General features: G+C 44.6%; 1 protein-coding gene across 1 annotated transcript in view; it reads left to right on the forward strand.

The window, feature by feature from the left end:
• The window catches only part of CDC42BPG (CDC42 binding protein kinase gamma), a 101,408-nt gene that overhangs the window by 327 nt on the left and 80,640 nt on the right, over nucleotides 1-20,441 (forward strand). The window lies entirely within an intron of this gene.

Here is a 20,441-nt window from a genome sequence, read left to right on the forward strand (position 1 = left end):
GGGAAGGGTGGCGCGGGTGCCTCTGAGCGCGCGCAGAGTGCCTCTCTGGGATTAAAGCGGTGCCTCTCGGAAATGGGGAGGGACGGAGCTTTCAAAGGCTCCGTGGTGAGCTCCAGGCTCTTGTTTCGAGAAATTTAAGAGTCAGGCTTGTGGACGACAAAACCTTTTTTGGGAGAAGAAAAGATTGTTTTATTTCAAGGTTTTAGTTCTGCAATGTCTGAAGTAGTGAGGGAGAATCTCAAGAGACAGGAGAACGCCATTTGGTCTGTGGCAGGAGATTTCTTTCTTTCTTTCTTTCTTTCTTTCTTTCTTTCTTTCTTTCTTTCTTTCTTTCTTTCTTTGCTGCACCTATACAGTGGGGTCTTGACTTGAGAACTTAATCCGTATTGGAAGGCGGTTCTCAAGTCAAAAAGTCTGTAAGTCAAGTCTCCATTGACCTACAGTGCATTGAAAACCGATTAATCCCGTAACAGGCCGTTTTTGTTCCATTTTGGTTTTTTTCTTGTCTGTAAGTCAAATCTCAGTCTGCAAGTCAAACCTAAATTTTGCGGCCAGAGAAGTCTGTAACTCAAAAAGTCTGTAAGTCAAGCCGTCTGTAAGTCAAGGGTCCACTGTATGCTGTTTTTCCTCTGCTGAGTTCTGTAGAAGATCATCCCCCTTTTTCCACTTTATCCTCCCAACCTACCTGCAAGGTAGACCAGGGAGAGAGGGAAGGAGGGAGGCTGGGTCAAGCTTCCCCAGCCAGCAATCCCATATCCTAGCCAGATATTCTAATCACTGAAAACACACCAGCTAGCTGTCCAGATGGTTTGGGACTACAATTCCTATCGGCCCTCCTTGGAGACTTTCCTTGGGAGAGAAAACCTCTTTCCAGCCCTCTGGGTTCAACTGCCCAGTGCCTCTTACTGTTGGGTAGTTGAGCCAAACCTTCATCTAAAGTCCACGCTCCAGCGACTTAAGACCCTTAGGGTCCTGTCCTGCCTTCTGGAGCAGGAGAGAATAAGTCTTTGTTCTCTCTTTAGGTGAGAGTCCTTGTGGGAACTGAAGGATAATTATGTTTTCCTCCCCCCCCCCAGCCTTTTGTTCTCTGGGTTAAACATATCTAGCCTCATCCAAGAACCTTTTTTTTAAAAATACGTACTTGCGGCTCATTACTATCTTGGTTTCTCTCCTCTGGACCCGTTCCTGTTTGTTTCTTGACATGACTGTCCTCCAGATGAGGTCTGACTGATATAAATGGAATTCTTACTTCTCTGAGTGTGCAGAGTGGCCCCCTCCTCCCCAAAGCTGGGGAAAAGTGGGAATGCTAAATAACCACCAGAGTCTTATACCTTGGCACAGTATCCTTTCCTAAGGAGGAGAGCGCCCTGTGAGATTAAGGAAACTGGACTTTTTAATGGTGGTGGGTGTTGTCAGAAAAAGGAGCTTCGTTGTGAGATCTAGGACTAACCCAGCGGAGTAGATTCACTTAAAATATTGGATTGGTTTTTCCTGCAACAATAGGTGAGTCTTCAAAGCCACACAGAATTCTTGATCATGCAGGTCCAAGGGGTGTGAATGTGTGTGTTTGGAATGAGGTATGTATTTGGTTAGGAAGGTTGCAAAATAAGAGCCAGCTAAAGTTGCTATTATCCCTGTTGGTGTTTATTAGGCTCTGCCATTAACCATGGTACACTCCCCCCCCCCCCCGTCCTTGGTTTCTACACCCACATTCATGCAGCAGAGATGTCGTCGTCGGAAAGGAATGGCATAGCATCATTGGGTTATCATTTCTCTGCAGTTTTCTTGCATCACAGAGGACAAAACTGAGTCATGGAGCAGAGTGTGTGACCTGTATAAGGTGCCGCCTGGAAAATGGGACTGAGCCAGGATGAGAGCTTCCAGCTTGTTGATCAGCCAGCGTGGTGAAACTTCCTTACCCTTGGCTGCAGGGTGGCTTCTGGTTTGGCAAAGAAGCTGTTCAAAAACAGATGAAAGAACTGGAGGAGCAGTGGATTTTGAAATGCTGGCAGGCGCTCATCCTGACAGTCCCCATCACCCCACCAGGGAATCCCAAATTGTAGGCCACTGCCTTGATCCCTATCAACAAACCTGTTCTAGCAATAGTCATCTCCTCCGCCAGCAGGTATTTTGTAAAGCTAATGGATCTTAATTGGCTGTTCAAGACCAGCTTACTTTAAATATTTTGCGTCACCACGGAGATCTCAAAAGCGTTCATTATTGCTGGGAAAATCCACATCTGCCCTCCCGAGTTATGTCGAGGAGTACCGTTTTGCTCAGAGGGTCACAAGGAAGCATGGGGGGGGATTATTCTTCTGTATTAATCAAAAAGTCCTAGAATTCTGATACTGTGAATCCTGAGGCCACAAGACTGTATAAATGCCCCCTATGCTATCTGTAGATTTTGAGCCCCTAGCATTTATTTATTTGTTTGTTTGTCTATCTATCTATCTATCTATCTATCTATCTATCTATCTATCTATCTATCTATCTATCTATCTATCTATCTATCTATCTATCTATCTATCTATCTATCTATCTATCTATCTATCTATCTATCTATCTATCTATCTATTTATAATAAAAGGGTGCTTTGGGGAGTCCTGGAAGACCATGTTTACTGTATTTCCCCAAAAATAAGACAGGGTCTTATATTAATTTTTGCTCCAAAAATGCAAAAAAAAAAAAAAACCGCATTACTGTCATGTAATTTTTTGCTTGCTGCACAAGGGTGGAGGCCAGGGTTTCACTTAACTAGAGCTTATTTTTGGGATAGGGCTTATATTACGAGCATCCTGAAAAATCCTACTAGGGCTTATTTTCAGGTTAGGTCTTATTTTCGGGGAAACAGGGTAGTTCTCTGTGGACTTACCCCACCCCCACACAAAATAGGCGAAAGTCCTATTAGATAAATATAATATATACAATGTATTTGCGAAGGCTTTCACGGCCGGGATCTAATGGTTGTTGTGGGTTTTTCGGGCTTCTTGGCCGTGTTCTGAAAGTGGTTCTTCCTAACGTTTCGCCAGTCTCTGTGGCCGGCATATACACTCTGTGACTTTTCTTCCTTATAGCCTTCTGTAGTTGCAAAACTCAACCCAGCCATGGAACCTGAACGTGGATGTTTATGAGTAACTTTGAAGTAATTGGAAGGGAGCTGGAACAGGGGCCGAGGGTTTGATTCCCACTTGGAGGAACATTGGGCATGGTGCACAGTCCCAGAAGAAGGGAATGGAAAGGGTATTCTCTACCTAGGAAAACCCTGGGACAGGTTGCCAGAAGTCAGAATTGGCTTGATGGCAGACAATAGTGATTGTCATTTGGAAGATAGCAGATTGCTGGAACATGGCAAGCTGATTTTTTAACTGGTTCAGACTATTCTTTATCTAATGCCACTGGTTGTTTCCTTTGAGTGGGGCATCCTTCCAGGAAGGTAGGGTCAGCAGCAGCTTTCTCATCCATTGAAAGGTTTGAACTTGGCGATATTTTTGGGAGTGTGGGCGTGCAAAGCAACTCGTCTTCCTCTGAAACAGGGCCCTGCTCTCACAGAAAGCTGCCTGAGACTAGAGGCCTGCCCAGGTAAAGGTAAAGGTTCCCCTTGACATTTTTAGTCCAGTCGTGTCCGACTCTAGGGGGCGGTGCTCATCCCCGTTTCCGAGTCGTAGAGCCAGCGCTTGTCTGAAGACAGTTTCCATTGCCACTTGGCCAGCGTGACTAGGGAGCGCCGTTTTACCTTCCCACCAAGGTGGTACCTATTTATCTACTCACATTTACATGCTTTTGAACTGCAAGGTTGGCGAGGAGCTGTGACAAAGCGATGGGGGCTCACTGACGTGTGGATTCGATCTTATAACTGCTGGTCTTCTGACCCTGCAGCATAGAGCCTTCAGCGATTTAATTCCCAGCGCCACCACGTCTCACTAGAGGCCTGCCCAGAGGGATACTGTATATAGATTGCAATTTGCTTTACTGTTGGTGCAGTTTGGTTCTCACCAAATTACAGTGTCCACACATGTTTCTACCTAGATTGATCCATCCTGAGCCTTTAAGTGCTGTCCTGCTCCTTCCTGGCACAGTGCTAGGGGCTTCTTCTTTTTTCTACAATTCTAATTACAGTGGTGCCTCACAAGACAAGCGCCCCATTTAATGACGAAATTGCATCACGACAAACTTTATGATGTTTAAAAAGGGTTTTTCCCCCCGCAAAACGACGATTCTCGCAAAACGACGATTTTCGGCCAGCTGATCGGCGGTTTCAAAATGGCTGCCGGGTAAAAAAAAATGGCTCTCCGCTCTTTTCTGGGACGGATTCCTCGCTGCACGGGCAGCAAAAATGGCCACCCTATGGAGGATCTTTGCTGGACGGTGAGTTTCAAGCCCATAGGAATGCATTAATTGGGTTTTAATGCGTTTCTGTGGGCTTTTTAATTTCGCATTACAACATTTTCGTTCTACAGCGATTTTGCTGGAACGAATTAACGTCGTAATGCGAGGCACCACTGTATTGTGTAGCCCATGTGGATGACTAGTTTGGACCCAAATGGAGGTATGTGACATTCTCTGAGGTGACAACCCTGTGTCATAGTAAGTGGATTGTGACATCGAAAGGGGGAATGGAGAAACCCGCTCCTCTATCTCCACCTCTTTTCTTTAATAGTTCACTAACTGATGCAGCACAATTCTAATGCCACGTGTGTCACGTTCCCGCCTGCCCCTTTCACCAATTAAGGGGCACAAGCCACGCGTCCTGTCACTGCCTCCAGCTGAGTATATCAATATTGTTTATTATTTATCACAGAGGTCCAGTCAATGTGTCATTTAAAAACCAAGTAGAAATTGTTTATTGTTACAAGGAATAAAAGTCCAGCCAGTGTCATTAACTCTCAACTAAAACAACATCCCTTTCTATTCTCTACCACCTTCCCAAACTCAAGGGCCAACTGAACTGCTGCCTTCTAATCTCCCTCCTTAACTCTGCCCCCACCAAATCCTATTGGATGCATGCAAATATCAACATGAATATTAATTAGCAGGGGGAATGCTACACCATGCTAGCTTGGAACCTTGCTTTTTCAGTTTGTCACTTACTGTATTTAACAACAACAACAACAACAACAAAAAGAAAGGCCCTGTAGCTGGCTGAATGCTGACTGTAAGAAAAGCCAGGGAAGGGGGCTGTTTTGACTCTTTGGGCTCCACCCCCACAAGACAATGGATGGAAGGAATTACTCAGGGGCTTTTAGAAAACAAACAAACCTGGAGATAGTAAGAGTTCGGACTGAGCATTTTTTCATATAAAGGAAGTTCTTTTAGGAATGAGATGCTAGAGTTATCAATAAAATTTTCCTGAGGTATGCAAGCCCACACACCCCTCAAAACTGTAATTGTTTTCCCCCTATTATCACCCATGGCAAATTAAAACAGACGTTTCCAATTTGAGCTGGTGTGTTATCTCTGCAGTACCAAAACAGGAGAGAGAGAGCTAATGTGTCTGGTTTTATTCTCACACAATTTGGGGACAAGGGTTATGGAGTGGGAAGCTGGGATCTGGAGTTCAAAATAATTTAGGTGCCTTCTGAAAAAAAAGGGGCTCTCTGCTCATGAGACTCCTCATTCAGTCCTGCACACTGCTGTATACCGCAGATGGAGAGCTGGAAAAGGCACATGCAAAACGGGTCACTCCAGAAAGTAAGCCAAGCCACACCTAGCAGGGGAAGACAAAACAAGGAAAACAACTAGGTTCAAGATGACTGGGGAGAAGTTTTGTGTGTATGGTTTTTTTCCTTCTAGACCTAGTGAGTGTGGCTTCTAAGACTTAATATTTCTTCTCCCCTGCCCCACTGGACTTTGTTCTGTATATAACGGGAAGTAACAGCATTGTTTGGAGGCCAGTTATTTTAGCTTATTTATCTTGGAGCTCAGCTGCCTCTAACTAAGGATCAAACTCAGACAATGTGCATAACTTGTATTTAGAAGTGGTGCTTCATCAAGTTGTGAAAGATGTCTGTTATACCACATTCTGCATTACAGTGGTGCCTCGCTGAACGATTACCTTAACAACGAAGCCGCTTGACGATGAAGTTTTTGTGATCGCTTTTGCAATCGCAAAACAATGTTTTAATGGTAAAAATTCGCTTAATGATTATCGGTTCCCTGCTTCAGGAACCGATTTTTCGCTAAACGACCATTTTGAAACAACTGATTGGTGGCTCTAAAATGGCCGCCCGCTGTGCAAAATGGCTCCCCGCTGTGTTTTCAGGATGGATTCCTCGCTTTGCAGGCACCGAAAATGGCCGCCCTATGGAGGACCTTCGCTGGAAGCTGAGGTATTTAGCCCATTGGAATGCATTGAACTGGTTTCAGTGCATTTCAATGGGCTTTTTCGTTTCACTTAACGAGGATTTTGCTTAACAGCCATTTCAATGGAACGAATTATCCTCATCAAGCGAGGCACCACTGTACATTGCATTGCTTTGGAGAGTACTTTAGTTGCTGTCTGATTGGTCACTGGAAGGTAAACATGGACAGTCTGACATATCAAGGCATATTTCTTTAGGGAGATTGCATTGTTGGGAGAAAAAATGGGTTAATCCTTGTAAGCTTGAGATTCCTCTTTTCAGAATGTATTTTGATGCTATTCTAATGCTAAAAATCTCCCTTCATCTCCCAGGGCTGAAAGAACGATTGCCTAGAATGTAGTCCAAAGGGTGAAGATTTTGTGGATGTATGTGCTCTGTCCTCCATCTCCTCGGCTATTGTCCTATTTCCAGTATTGTAGAACAAATTCAAAGGCCAATCTAGTTAATTTTTATAAAAGGAATCGGGGTGGGTGTGGGTGGGTGGATGCAAACTGATTTTTGCCTCAGGCAGTAGGTTGTCTGGGGATGGTCCTGATTCCATCTGGTCCTCACCCAACCAGATAGGCGGGATATAAATTAAATAAATAAATAAATAAATTATTCCTTGTGCTATAGGACACCGAGCGAATGGGCTACATTAGCAGTGGGCAACTTTGCAAAGGGTCCAAAGGCCAGTCTTTTGCCCTGGGACCTCTAGACCGGTCACTCTCAATCTTTTTTTTTGACCATGGCCATAAACACGATATGAAACAACTGAATCGGAATTGTACAAGTTGCATAATGAACCTTACAAGGCGGCCCGGGAAGAATTGTTTCCTCTTTGTGGCTCCCTGCAAAAATGCCAGGACCCCCCCTAAGGGGCCAGGTGGCCCTTGTTGAGAAGGGCTGTTCTGGGCTACCGAAAATGCTTAAGCCTGAAAAGAACTAAACATTGGAATGGGATGAAATCCACTTCCCGTTTTAAAAAATGGGCATTTCTTTAAACAGTGCACAGGCTTTAAACCCCATGGAAGAAGGTGTTTCTGACTTCTAGGAGCAAAAAGTCACATGTTCTATTTTGATTCATTTTGTTTTACCAGAGATACAGCTCCCCTGGGCTGAATATACCTAGAGATACAGTGAACACACGGTGATGCACCAGGATTATTCTCAGAATCTTGCCATACCCTTCTTTGTGAATGTGGCCATTATCTCGATAAAGGTGTTGATCTAAGAAGGCCCCCTTCTCTTGGACTGTTTCACTGTTCTTTTGCCAGCTACTCAGAGCAACCCCTTAATCTTCTTTAGAAGTTTTACAACATCCTGTCTTTCTGCTTCAGAGCATTGGGGATGTGGTGCCATTGGCCCTCCAGGTTTTTTAAAATTGTTCTTGCATTTCCGCACCGCTAAGCCCTCGCTCCTGTCTCTGATGTCTGGAGCTGGTGGGGATTGGTGGGCCGAAGGCTCCCCGACCGCTGCACTTTAAAGATATCTTGCAACAGTCATGCAAGTTAATTTCAAAATGAAAATAAACATAGAAAAAGGGCAAAAGTCTGGGACCGTATTGGTGAAACCAAAGGAAACTCTATGGACATCAAATATGGAATTCTGGGAAGGGGATGCCAGAACATGCGTGTTTCTGTACACAAGGTCCTATCCAGGACCTTTTTTTTAGATTGCTAATGCGATCGCATTGCGATGTTTAGTTTTAAGTTACATCTGTATACCTCCAGAGAGCACAAGTCAGCATGCGTCACACTCTTCCCAATATTTTATCCTCACAAGAACCCAGTAAGGTAGGGCAGTCTGGGTGAGTTTGTGTCTAGCCCTATTGAAAGAGCCGTCCCTCAAGGAGGTAAGAGGGTTGGCTTGCAGGCAAAGGGCCTTTTCGGCAGCTGCCCCCAGACTATGGAATGCCCTCCCGACTGAGATTCATCTGGCGCCGGCATTGATGACATTTCGGTGCCAGGTCAAAACCTTCCTATTCCAGAAGGCTTTTAATTGAAATAATATCAGCTGTGGGTCTGATGGCAATTTTTAGAGTTTATATTTTAATTGCATTTTAATTGTTTTGACTTTTTATTGTATTTTAAATGTTGTAAGCCACCCAGAGACCTTTGGGCAGTGTGGGCGGCATAATAAATAAATAAATAAATAAATAAATAAATAGATAAATAAATAAATAAATAAATAAATAAATAAATAAATAAATAAATAAATAAATAAATAAATAAATAAATATATATTCTGCAATTTGCTCTGGAATTAGCACTGGAAAATTTGAAGTGCCTTTTGATTATCAAAAAGGTCAATGCAAATCAGCCTGTCCTTTTCCCCTCCCAAATCAGACTTTTTTCCTTTGTCTCTGGAAGCTTCTACAGTGGTGCTTCACATAACAAGTGCACCATTTAACGACGAATCCGCATAGTGATCTATTTTTTTAGATTGCTAATGCGATCGCATCGCGTTTCGCTTACCGATCTTCGCATTGCGATGTTTTTTGAACAGCTGATCGGCGGTTCCAAAATGGCCTCCGAGTGCCCAATATGGCCGCCGCAACCATTTTCGCGCCCTGCCCTCACTTACCGAGGGCGCGAAAATGGCAGTGCTATGGAGGAACTTCGCTGAACGGTGAGTTTGGGCTCCATAGGAACTTTTCCGTTCCATTTAGCGATGTTTCCTCATAGCGATGATTAATCCGGAACGGATTAACGTCGCTATGCGGGGCACCACTGTACTTTTTTCTGACAGTGATTCAAACAGTTTTGTCTGTGTGATTGTCTGTTTCATTCTGCAAAAGGACTGGAGTGTGTGGCTTTGGGTGGTTTTCTGCTGCTGTAGTAAGTTGGGATATGTTTTAGGACAGTGGGAACACTCGTCTCCATTATTTTTTCCCCTAGATGCTCTGGAGTTGTTGTTTTTAAACAATGGAGTCTAACATCAGATTACCTTATCACTGCATTGCGGCGTTAGTTTAGTACGAGGCAGATGCTCATGACAAAAAATGAGAGAAGACAAAAACTGATATAAAATCAAAACCGCTCTGACAAACTCCAGCAGAGTACACTGTTTCCATGGTAAGCATGTATGTTTCTATGTACAGTGGTGCCTCGCTTAATGACGTTAATTCGTTCCAGCGAAATCGCTGTAGAATGAAAATGTCATAAAGCGAAAATTAAAAAGCCATTGAAACGCATTAAAACCTGGTTAATGCATTCCAATCGGCTAAGAACTCACTGTCCAGCGAAGATCTTCCATGGGGCGGCCATTTTCGGGTGCCTGTGCAGCGGGGAGCCATTTTGAGCACCCGGCGGCCATTTTGAAAACCCAACGATCAGCTGTTTTGATCATCGGAAGCTAAAATCGGTTCCCGAAACAGGGAACTGATCATCGCACAGTGAAATTCCCCCATTCAAAACGTCATTTTGCGATCGCTTTTGCAATCGCAAAACCCTCATCGTGATGCGGATTCATCGTTACACGGAGCGCCCGTCATGCGAGGCACCATTGTATATGGAGGACTTTGGAAAACTATCCCTTCCTTACCACTGTGCAACCCATGAATGGAAAAAAACAAAATGACTAATGATGTTAGTGCCATCAGAATTATTTCTGGCAGAACTGTTTGCCCAGAGAGCGCATGGAAAAGAGAAGCATGATTATCAATTTTGGCAAATGTACCACCACCACCCTAATAGAAAACCAAAGTGGTGTTGGGAGAAAAACAGATCCTAAAACAAACCAGTCAGAATCCAGATAGGAGTGTAGGCATTTACCTGCGCAGAAATGCATGCCAGGTCCTAGTTGCCTTGCTGACTAGATCAAAAAACAAGAAGCCAAAGCGAGACATTGGCCACCTCTTTCTTGACCCATAATGGGCCTATTTCCTGATAAGAGTGAAGAGCCCAAGAAGGTCTTGGGACATTTACTCTATGATATTGTCAGGTAACATCCCTCCCTGTACATTTAGAACTTGTATAGAGACAAGAAGAAAAATAATAATTGGGCTAATATTTTGAACTACGGCTGCTGGAATTCCTCTTGATTCAAGTGGCTAGGCTGACTAGAGGTTCTGTGAACCAAAGTTGAAGAAACAGCCACGTCTCCTGTGTCTGTCCTAGGAGAGTGTTTTCAGTGGCCAATCAAGGACTGTAGTGTAAAAAAAAAGTATCTGATACTGTAAACCATTACAGTCCCTAACAAATATCAAGATATTTAGAGCTGTACTTTTTAAAGGCTTGTCCAGATGGGGCAAAAACTCTCCTATGGCCAGTGACGGGTGGCGGTGCTTTCTGCCAGTTGGCTGTGGAGCTTTACTGGAATTCATCTCTATGCTGAACTTGAAAGAACCACAGCCTGTGGAAACCCTTTTTTCTTTGGGAGTTCTTTGAAATCGTGGCTCATAATTCTTTCCCCTTCTAGAGCTTTGTGATTTCCTTTGACTAAATGAAGTGTTAATTTAAAAACTTCCAGTCTAGAGAGGCCTTCATGCTGAAATAATCTCTCCATAAGAAGTGCTGAAGCAGTAAACCTCTGCTTCCTGAACAAATCCGGGAACGAAATAAACCACTTTCTTCTGGAAGAACAGAAAGCACAGAAGAGAGGGGAAAGGCAGGAACAAACTTAGATAAACCTTGTATCATCTGGATGGTGGGAAAAATAATGAAACCAACAGTGATGAAAGAGGTCCTTCTACAGAGGCTTTGCTTACATCATTAATTAAAAAGAAAGAAATCAGTTTGGATGCCTTGTGACTGTGGACACTTGAAGTCCACAGGTGCAGACACAATTTCTGGTGAAAACCCCAAGGGGAGTAGTGGTAAGTGGGACTCAAGTTCATAAGGGTTTAATCACTGGTATCTCCAGTTTAAATTGGGATGCTGTGGAAGATACGTGAGGCTGTGAAAACTGTTGTCAGCTAGAGCTGAGAGTATTTAGCAGGATGAACACTTAGTGTAACTAAGAACAGGCATAGTACCCATATGCTAGTGCCCTATGGTATAAAGCAGCACATGCCAAACATGTCGATGTAGCTCTTAATGAATCATGCAGAATTATTACTGGCTGCCTGAAAATTACCCCCATTAAAAAAGCTGATTATTTGTCTGGTCCATGGGGTCACGTAGAGTTGGACATGACTTAACGACTAAACAACAACAGATTATTTGTCTGGTACGGTCCCTCCAGAACCAGGGTGAGAGGTGCCAGCAAATAATGAGCAAAATAGAGTAATACAGCACCAAGCCCATCCACTTCATGGACATCAACTCCCTAGACGATAGCTAAAATTGAGGAAAAGTTTTTCGCATGTAATTCAAGCTCTAAATATTAAACCAGAAGAGGCTAAGCTAAGTTTATGGAGAACAAAAACAACATACCACTAAAAATTGAGGATCATCTTATACATGGAAATAAGCTGAGCAGAGAACAAAAACAAGTGGAGGGGAAAGCAGGGATCAAAGTGATCCTGCAGAGCTTTTATCCCTTTCTCCCTGCACTTGCTAAGCCCCACTTAGATTTCTTAAATTTGGATTAGAAAAGTGGGGGGTGTCTTATACATGGGGGCATGTAATACACGGAAAAATATGGTACCTTGCTGAAGAGAGGAATACTGAAGAGTGTCTCCCACCAAGACAAGACTCTGGAAGTTACTTAATAGACTTTGAAGCAAAGTAGGAAGATCAAAGAATAATCAAGAATAATCAGCACTGATGTTACCTGTCTGTCATGGGTTTGGAGGGAAAGTTCCATCCTATGGGGAGTGGAAGGCGGGACATCAGGAGGAGGGGCTGTACTGTATATAAAGGTGGAGCGTGTGTGGTGAGAGAGATACTGAGAGACACTGGGATGTGACGAAGCAGCAGCTGGGAAGAAGAAGCTGTTGTGGGAGTCTGTGTGTCAGACAGGGTACTTCTGTGTGTCAGAGTACCAACCTGATAGGTTCAGGTGTCTGTTGGTTAGCCAGAACTGATAGGTTCAGGGTCTGTGCTTCAAGTTAAGGGTTCTGGGTGAACCAAACTGTATGCTTGTATGAGTGAGAATAAGCCACGTTACTTTATCCTATTCACCTGATTGTTTTATTTTTCCCTGTGTGTGTTTAAATAAACCTTATTCTTTTTATTGTTTAAAAATCCATCCCTGGTCTGTGTGACTTCTTAAAGGGAATGGTTGGTGGCAGCTTAGTGTAACTGTGTGACATATCCCAGTAGGTCTGGGTTTGTCACATTGATTGGTGTCCAGCGTGTGGGATACGACTGGTCCAGTTGTCCAGTGGTCCAGCAAAGCCTTGGCAGGTGTGCCCAGAGCAAGGGGGGTCTAGTCAGGGACAGTCTGAGGCGCGTAGGTAATCTTCTAGGTGTACCTCACGGGGAGGTGCGCTAGTAGAAGAACGTGCCAACTGGGGAGACTTAGATTAAGGTGCTCTGAGGTAGCCTAGTTTTGGCGGGAAAAAGCTGAGGCAAAACTGCATAGTAACAGTGAGCTAGCTTGCCAGCTGAGAGGCCCAGCAGAGGGGGGTAGGCTCTGACTCGATACTGTTGCAAGTTAGTGCTGAAGAACAGCAGCCTAGAGAAGGCTGGTTCTGAGGCAAGAAGGAAAAAAGTGGTCGTTTTATTTTGAGGCTTGACTTTTAAAGCAGCCTGTTCTGAGGGGGGATTATGCCCTTGACTCGAAGCCAGATGGCCGAAATGAGTGAAGTGAAAGACCCCCAGATTGACCAAGGTTCTGAGGATGAATTTGGCTCAGTGCAGGGTGATAGCACAGGAGAGCAGAACCCAGAACTCAGAAAATTGATCCTAGCCCAACAGCATGAACTGAGGGTGAGGGAAATGGAGGAAAGATTAGAGAGAGAGAAAATGGCATTTGAATTAGAGAGAGAGAGAGAGAGAATGGAGAGAGAAGAAAGAATGGAGAGAGAGAAAATGGCGTTTGAATTAAGAAAACTGGAACTGATGAACCAGAACAATAATAACAATAGGGATTCTGAGGGAGGCCAATTGTCTAAGGCTGACCTGAAGAAATTCCCTGTGTACCACAAGGGAGATTGTCCTGAGGTGTTCTTTTCCCTAGTGGAAAGAGCGTTTGTGGACTTCTCAGTGAGGGAAACTGAGAAGATGACCATTATGCGATCTTTAATCAGTGGTAGCCTGGCTGAGGTTTATGCCGAGATGCCTGAGGAACTGATGAAAGATTTTGCAGAGTTTAAAAAACTGGTGTTTGCCAGACATGGGATAAATGCAGAGCAGCTGAGACAAAGATTCAGGTCCCTCACCAAGAAACCAGAACAGACTTTTACCCAAGTGGGGGCCCAATTGGTGAGGCTGCTTGAGAAATGGCTATCGCAGGAGGGAACAGAGACCTATGAGCAGCTTAAAGACTTGATAGCACTGGAACAGTTCTATTCAGTCCTGCATGGGGAATTGAAATTCCAGGTGAGGGAAAGGAAACCGAAATCTGTGGCAGCAGCCGCAGAGATCGCAGATTTTATTTCCCAAATAAGAAAGCCCTTGGGTGAGGGGAAATCTGTAGGTAAACCCAAAGAAACCTACAGCAAGTACTCTCAGGGACCAGGGAAAAGCCAGCAAGGGGGAGGGGCCCATGGTGAAGGGAAGCCCTCAGACATGAAACAAAAACCTCAGATTTTGGAGGGAAAACCAAAACAAGATGAGAGAGAATCAAAATACACCAGAAAATGTTATTTCTGTCAGGGAAAGGGTCATCTAATCTCAGAGTGTGAGAAATTAAAGCAGCTAAAAGGAATGGTGCCTCAGGAGTCTAGTGGAACCAAGCCAAAAGCTGTGTTCTGTGTCCAGAAAGAGCAAGGCTCAGTGTCACTGAGGGAGCCTGTTGCCATGGCTACTCAGTCTGGAACAGCTACCTCTGCTGATCAGGCTGAGGAAAATGGTCCTCTTGTGGAGGTAAAGCGCTGCTTGCTGGTGAAAACAGATTCTCAGTTGTTTGAGACAGCCGGGGTGGACGTAGGAATACTTGACCGTCAGTATAGGGGGCTGCGGGACACTTGTTCCCAGGTAACCCTGTGCCATCCAGATATTATTCCTAGGGAGTTTATAATCCCAAATGAGAGCATGAAGGTGGCAGGGATTGAGGGGCAGGTAATCTCTCTGCCAGTAGCAGAGGTACCTGTCAACTTTCAAGGCTGGAGGGGAGATTGGCGGCTAGCGATTTCATCGACTCTGCCAGCAGCCGTGCTCGTGGGAAATGACCTGGCTGAACATGTGAAACGGGTGCTAGTGATTACACGCTCACAAGCCACCACAGGGACAGTTCAGGGGGGTAATGATGAGCCAGAGACGGAAGCAGAGGGGAGTTCAGAAGCTGTGGTGGAAACCTTAACCACAGACAGCAGATTTGGACAGGAGCAAAAGGCAGACGCCACTCTCCAAAAGTGTTTTGAACAGGTGACTGACGCCCAGCTAACACCTGAAACCCCAGTGAGATTTCTGGAGAAAAAGGGGATTTTATATAGAGAAACCCTGAGGAATATCTCAAAAGGGGGAGATGGGATCAGAAGTCAGCTGGTGGTACCTGAAAAGGATCGCCCCATGATCTTACAAAGGGGTCACTCTGACATGTTTGCTGCACACTTAGGGGTGAAAGAGCCCCTTGATTTGATCAAACAAAATTGGGAGCAGATCACCCAGGATGACCCACAAGACGTTGTGACTTACATAGACACCTTGATGAATGACCTAAGGAGAAATCTAGAGCTGGCAGCAGAAAACCTGCAAGCTCAGAAGGTCAGACAGAAAACATGGTATGACCACAAAGCTAGAGAGAGGCACTTTGACCCAGGGGAGGAAGTGCTTTGGCTTAGGCCCTGCAGAGAGAATAAACTGCAGCTCAAATGGGCAGGACCATATAGGGTCATTTCCAAGATGTCAGACCTGAACTACCTAATAGAGCAGGAGGAGAACCAAGCAAGGAGGGTGGTTCATGTGAATGCCCTAAAACCCTACTACAGAGGGGAACAGAGGGTTTTATTCGCAATAAAAGCAGCTGAGAGTGAGGAAGCGGAATTACCCTTCTGGGAGGGTAGAGGGGAAGTAAAATACAACCCAGAGGAGGTAAAGATCAGTCCTGCACTCACCCAAGACCAGCAGCAAGAACTAAAAATGCTGCTTAGTAAATATCAACAGGTGTTTTCCAACAAGCCGGGGATAGTGAAGGGAGTGATGCATCGGATCCACACAGGGGATGCACCCCCGCAGGCAGTATCCCCATACCGAGTAACGGGACCCTATAGGGACAAGGTGCGGAAGGAGCTGGACGAGATGCTGAGGGAGAACATAATCGTCCCCTCTTCTAGTCCTTGGTCCTCTCCAATAGTCCTTGTGGACAAGCCTGATGGGAGCATTAGGTTTTGTGTCGATTACAGGAAATTAAACCGTGTAACCACTCCTGATGCCTACCCAATGCCCAGGCTAGACAACCTGATTGAAACCATAGGGGGTTGTCGGTTCATCTCATCATTGGACCTGGTAAAGGGATATTGGCAATTAAGAATTGATCCCAGGGATCAAGAAAAGACTGCCTTTTGCAGCCCTTTTGGTCTCTATGAGTTTCGAGTCCTGAGCTTTGGTCTCAGAAATGCACCAGCCACATTCCAAAGGCTGATGGACCAGACCTTGGCAGGGCTCAATGACTTTACAGTGGCCTACATTGACGACATAGGGATCTTCAGTAATACCTGGGAAGATCACCTGATACACCTGGAGTTAGTGCTGCAGAGGTTAAGTGCAGCAGGGCTAACAGTAAAGGCCAGCAAGTGTCAGCTGGGTAGCCCAGAAATAAAATACTTAGGTCACATGGTAGGGGGAGGAGTGATAAAACCCCTGGAGGCCAAAATAGAAGCTGTTCGTGATTGGCCCAGACCCAACACCAAGAAAAAAGTCAAATCATTTCTTGGGTTGGTGGGCTACTACAGAAAGTTCATCCCGAGGTTTAGCGAGATTGCGGCTCCGCTGACCGATCTGACGAGGAAGAAGGCTGATGACCGCATCCCGTGGACCAGCGACTGTGAGGAGGCGTTCCAGAGGTTGAAGGAGGCGTTAATCAACTATCCTGTCCTGCGTGCTCCAGACTTCGACCGGGAGTTCATCATCTACACCGATGCGTCTAACAGCGGGGTAGGAGCAGTTCTGTGCCAGGAGGATGAGAATGGTGACCAGCATCCAGTGTCCTACCTGAGTAGGAAGCTCCAAAAAGGTGAGAGACATTTGGCAACCGTGGAGAAGGAGTGTTTGGCCATAGTCTACGCTATCCAGAAGGCCAAGCCTTACATCTGGGGAAGACATTTTATTCTGTGTACTGACCATTCACCACTGCAATGGTTAAAGACAATGAAAACCCACAATAGCAAACTTATGAGGTGGGCTTTAAACCTACAGGACTATGACTTTGAAGTGAAAGTGGTCAGAGGGTCAGTGAACTGTGTTGCTGACGCCTTATCAAGAAGACCTGAAGAATGAAGACGGCGAAAGAACATGGACTATGTGTATATAATGATGACAAAAAGTTAAATGTACCTGGTTTTGAATTTGGTTTGTATGAATAAAGGTAAATTGATGTAATGTATATGGTAAATGTTTAAATGCCTATTTGCTATGGTTTAACTTAGAATGTAAGTATGAGTAAGTATAATGTGGTATGTATAACTGTTGTTGTATGTTTTATTCAGGTTGTTTTTTGGTGAAAAGCACGTTAGCTTTCCCCCTACAAAACAACTTATAAAGAGGGGAGGTGTTACATACAGCACTGATGTTACCTGTCTGTCATGGGTTTGGAGGGAAAGTTCCATCCTATGGGGAGTGGAAGGCGGGACATCAGGAGGAGGGGCTGTACTGTATATAAAGGTGGAGCGTGTGTGGTGAGAGAGATACTGAGAGACACTGGGATGTGACGAAGCAGCAGCTGGGAAGAAGAAGCTGTTGTGGGAGTCTGTGTGTCAGACAGGGTACTTCTGTGTGTCAGAGTACCAACCTGATAGGTTCAGGTGTCTGTTGGTTAGCCAGAACTGATAGGTTCAGGGTCTGTGCTTCAAGTTAAGGGTTCTGGGTGAACCAAACTGTATGCTTGTATGAGTGAGAATAAGCCACGTTACTTTATCCTATTCACCTGATTGTTTTATTTTTCCCTGTGTGTGTTTAAATAAACCTTATTCTTTTTATTGTTTAAAAATCCATCCCTGGTCTGTGTGACTTCTTAAAGGGAATGGTTGGTGGCAGCTTAGTGTAACTGTGTGACATATCCCAGTAGGTCTGGGTTTGTCACAAGTGTCTCCCACCAAGACAAGACTCTGGAAGTTACTTAATAGACTTTGAAGCAAAGTAGGAAGATCAAAGAATAATCAAGGAAAATTGGGCTGCTTGGATACAGGACAAATTTTCTGTGCCCGTGGAGAAATTCAGCCAGTGCAGCACTTGCATGCATGCAATTTATGCCTCACCATTTATACAGGAGATCTGGCAAATTACCAAAATTACCTGTGGAAGTAGCCTGCTTCTGATCAAAAGTAGTCCAATTATCTTAACATTTGGATTTTTTTTAATGTTTCCTATATTTCATACTCATCCATAATTTTATATTGTGCAACCCTCTGATAAGAATAAAGGGGTACCCATATTTCTGTTAGCTCTTTGAAACTGGAGCTAATGTCATAGACAGCAGCTGAGGAATGGGCCAGCTAGTGAACATGGAGTCTGATTTGTGTTTTACTGGCCTCCCAGTGTTGTATGAAAAGGTATATTATTTTGTCCGAGGCTAAATTCTACAACCACTGAAGATGCAAAACTCCAGGGGACAAAAACCCGTTCTCTGTGCCTTATTCTCAGTCTTCCGAGTCTTTTGTGCCCTCACCTGTCTGCATGCACCTTTGCCCCATTGCAAACTGCCCTGATTGCTGACAAGTTGTGGAATGTTCAGCAACATTCCAGCTTCTCCAGTGGACACTACCAGCCCTCAAATGTTGATGATGAGGAGGAGAGCTTCCTGTTTGATTGGGAAGGCCAACATCACACAGAGATTCTGGACAGGAGGGAAGGTAATCCTTTGGTGACAAAGAACGAAAATGAAATGGAAGATTGTACGGCAAGGAAGTCCAAGGAGTGAGGCAGAGGGTGCTGAATTTTATATTCAGAACTAAAGCAAGCAGCCAAATATTTGAGTTCATCTGAGGGCAGAATAACACGGAGTGCCTTTTGTTGTTTTCTGCTGCAGAACCATCTTATTTTTTTAAAAAAGCAAAATCATTGTCTGCCTGCTCCCTTTGCTCCTTAATCTGTATAGACGTTTTCAGCCAGTTTAGGAAAGTGACTGTTTTGGACTACAACATGTCCATGGGTCCTTGTTGGGGCTTTGGAGAGCTATTGTCAGAAAAGTATTTTCCCAGGCTTTGCTCCACTTTGCCTTTGTGAACCTTTTTTTTCTGCAGCAAACAGTTTGGCTTTACTTTTAGGGGAGTTATGATGTAACTCTTTCCACCCAATCCCTTCCCTGTGGCTCCTTCTTGCTGTGTGAATTACACTCCCCAACCAGACAGTACCTGTTCTTCAGGTCTGGGTGGTGGGTGTGTCCTTGATCTTGCAGCGTAGATATTTTTGCTGGGATCCAAAATGCGCTCTTTTGCTGTTGGCTGAGTTGGAGAGAGTGACAAGTGATGAGAAACCATTTTTCAAGGCATTGCAACTGGGGGCAGATGGAAGCTTCCCTGTCTATGAAGCACAGAGTTTGGGCAAGGACTTGGTGAAAAAAATGTAGGGAGTTCTGTTTGCATGGACCCAAGTTGTTGGTACTGATGAGCAGCAGTGCTGTCTGTGATGTGATGGGGAGGGATGTCTTTCTTTCCCAGCTTTACCTGTCAAAGACGCAGGGCACGGAATCCAATTACCGTATTTTTTCGTGTGTAAGACACCGCATGTATAAGACGCCCCCACTTTTCTTATCCAAAATTAAGAAACCTAAGTGAGGCTTAGCAACTGAAGAGGGAAAGGGATCAAAGCGCTGCAGGATCACTTTGATCCCTGCTTTCCCCCTCCACTTGCTTTTGTTCTCTCCTCAGCTTACTTCTGTGTATAAGATGACCCTTAATTTTTAGTCTAAAGATTTTAGGCAAAAGTATAGTCTTATACATGGAAAAATACGGGATGTGGGCATTCACAATGTATATCCTACCAGGAGCTCAGTCCCTTCCTCTAGAAATTAAAGAAGTTCCATTTCAGTTCAGTTCAATTCTTGTTGTTTTAAAGTCAGCCTCTAGTCCTCATGACTATAAATAAGGGGAAGTTCAAATAGAAAAGACTAAGCGAGATGCTGAGTGAGCTGGATATCTGACTACAGAGCCAGATATGAGGTGTTCAGTTTACCATTAGGTTTTGTAGCAGAGCCAACCTGTGTAGCCTTGGGCATGCACGGTCCCAGAGCACCCCCAGAAGGAGAGAATGGTAAACCATCTGCAAAAACCCTGAAAACAGGTTGCCATAATCAGAATTGTCCAGAAGGTTTGTGATTATTATTATTATTAAATAAGGAAGCTGCCTTATGTCAGATTGTTGGTCTATCCAGCTTAGTTTTATCTCCATTGATTGCACAAAAGGCTGGCGACCAGAGTGGGGTTTTCCCCAATTTTAGAGTGAGGTGCCCACCAACCATCCTGATCCACAAGCTGTCCCTTGGTTGATTGGTAGCTATCCCCAGAATTTTAGGCAGGTGTCTTACCTAGCTCTGCTTGGCCGGCCAACCTGGGGGGGGGGGGTTGATCCAGTAACAATGTGCATGCAGATCCTGTACTTTCAGTTTACACCTTTGAACTTCGGGCCAGCCCTAGTGACAGGGACTCAGCTGCTAATCTAGGAAACGTCCCCAGCCCCTCTTTATCTAGTTTAGCAGTGACACCTCTCTGCCACTTAGCTGCCCACAGCACAGAGTACGCACTCTATGCTCTGCAGAGAAGTAGTTGCTTTCCCCCGAAATGTAAAGCAAGATTCTAATCTGTATTTTCCAAATACAAGGCTGACTGATGGAAGCAAGAACCTAGGATATTGCCTTATAGCAAATGAGAGCTTTGTTTCCTGCTAATTAGGTATGTCG

Source organism: Pogona vitticeps, chromosome 15 (genome assembly GCF_051106095.1).
Source record: "Pogona vitticeps strain Pit_001003342236 chromosome 15, PviZW2.1, whole genome shotgun sequence".
NCBI lineage: Eukaryota > Metazoa > Chordata > Lepidosauria > Squamata > Agamidae > Pogona > Pogona vitticeps.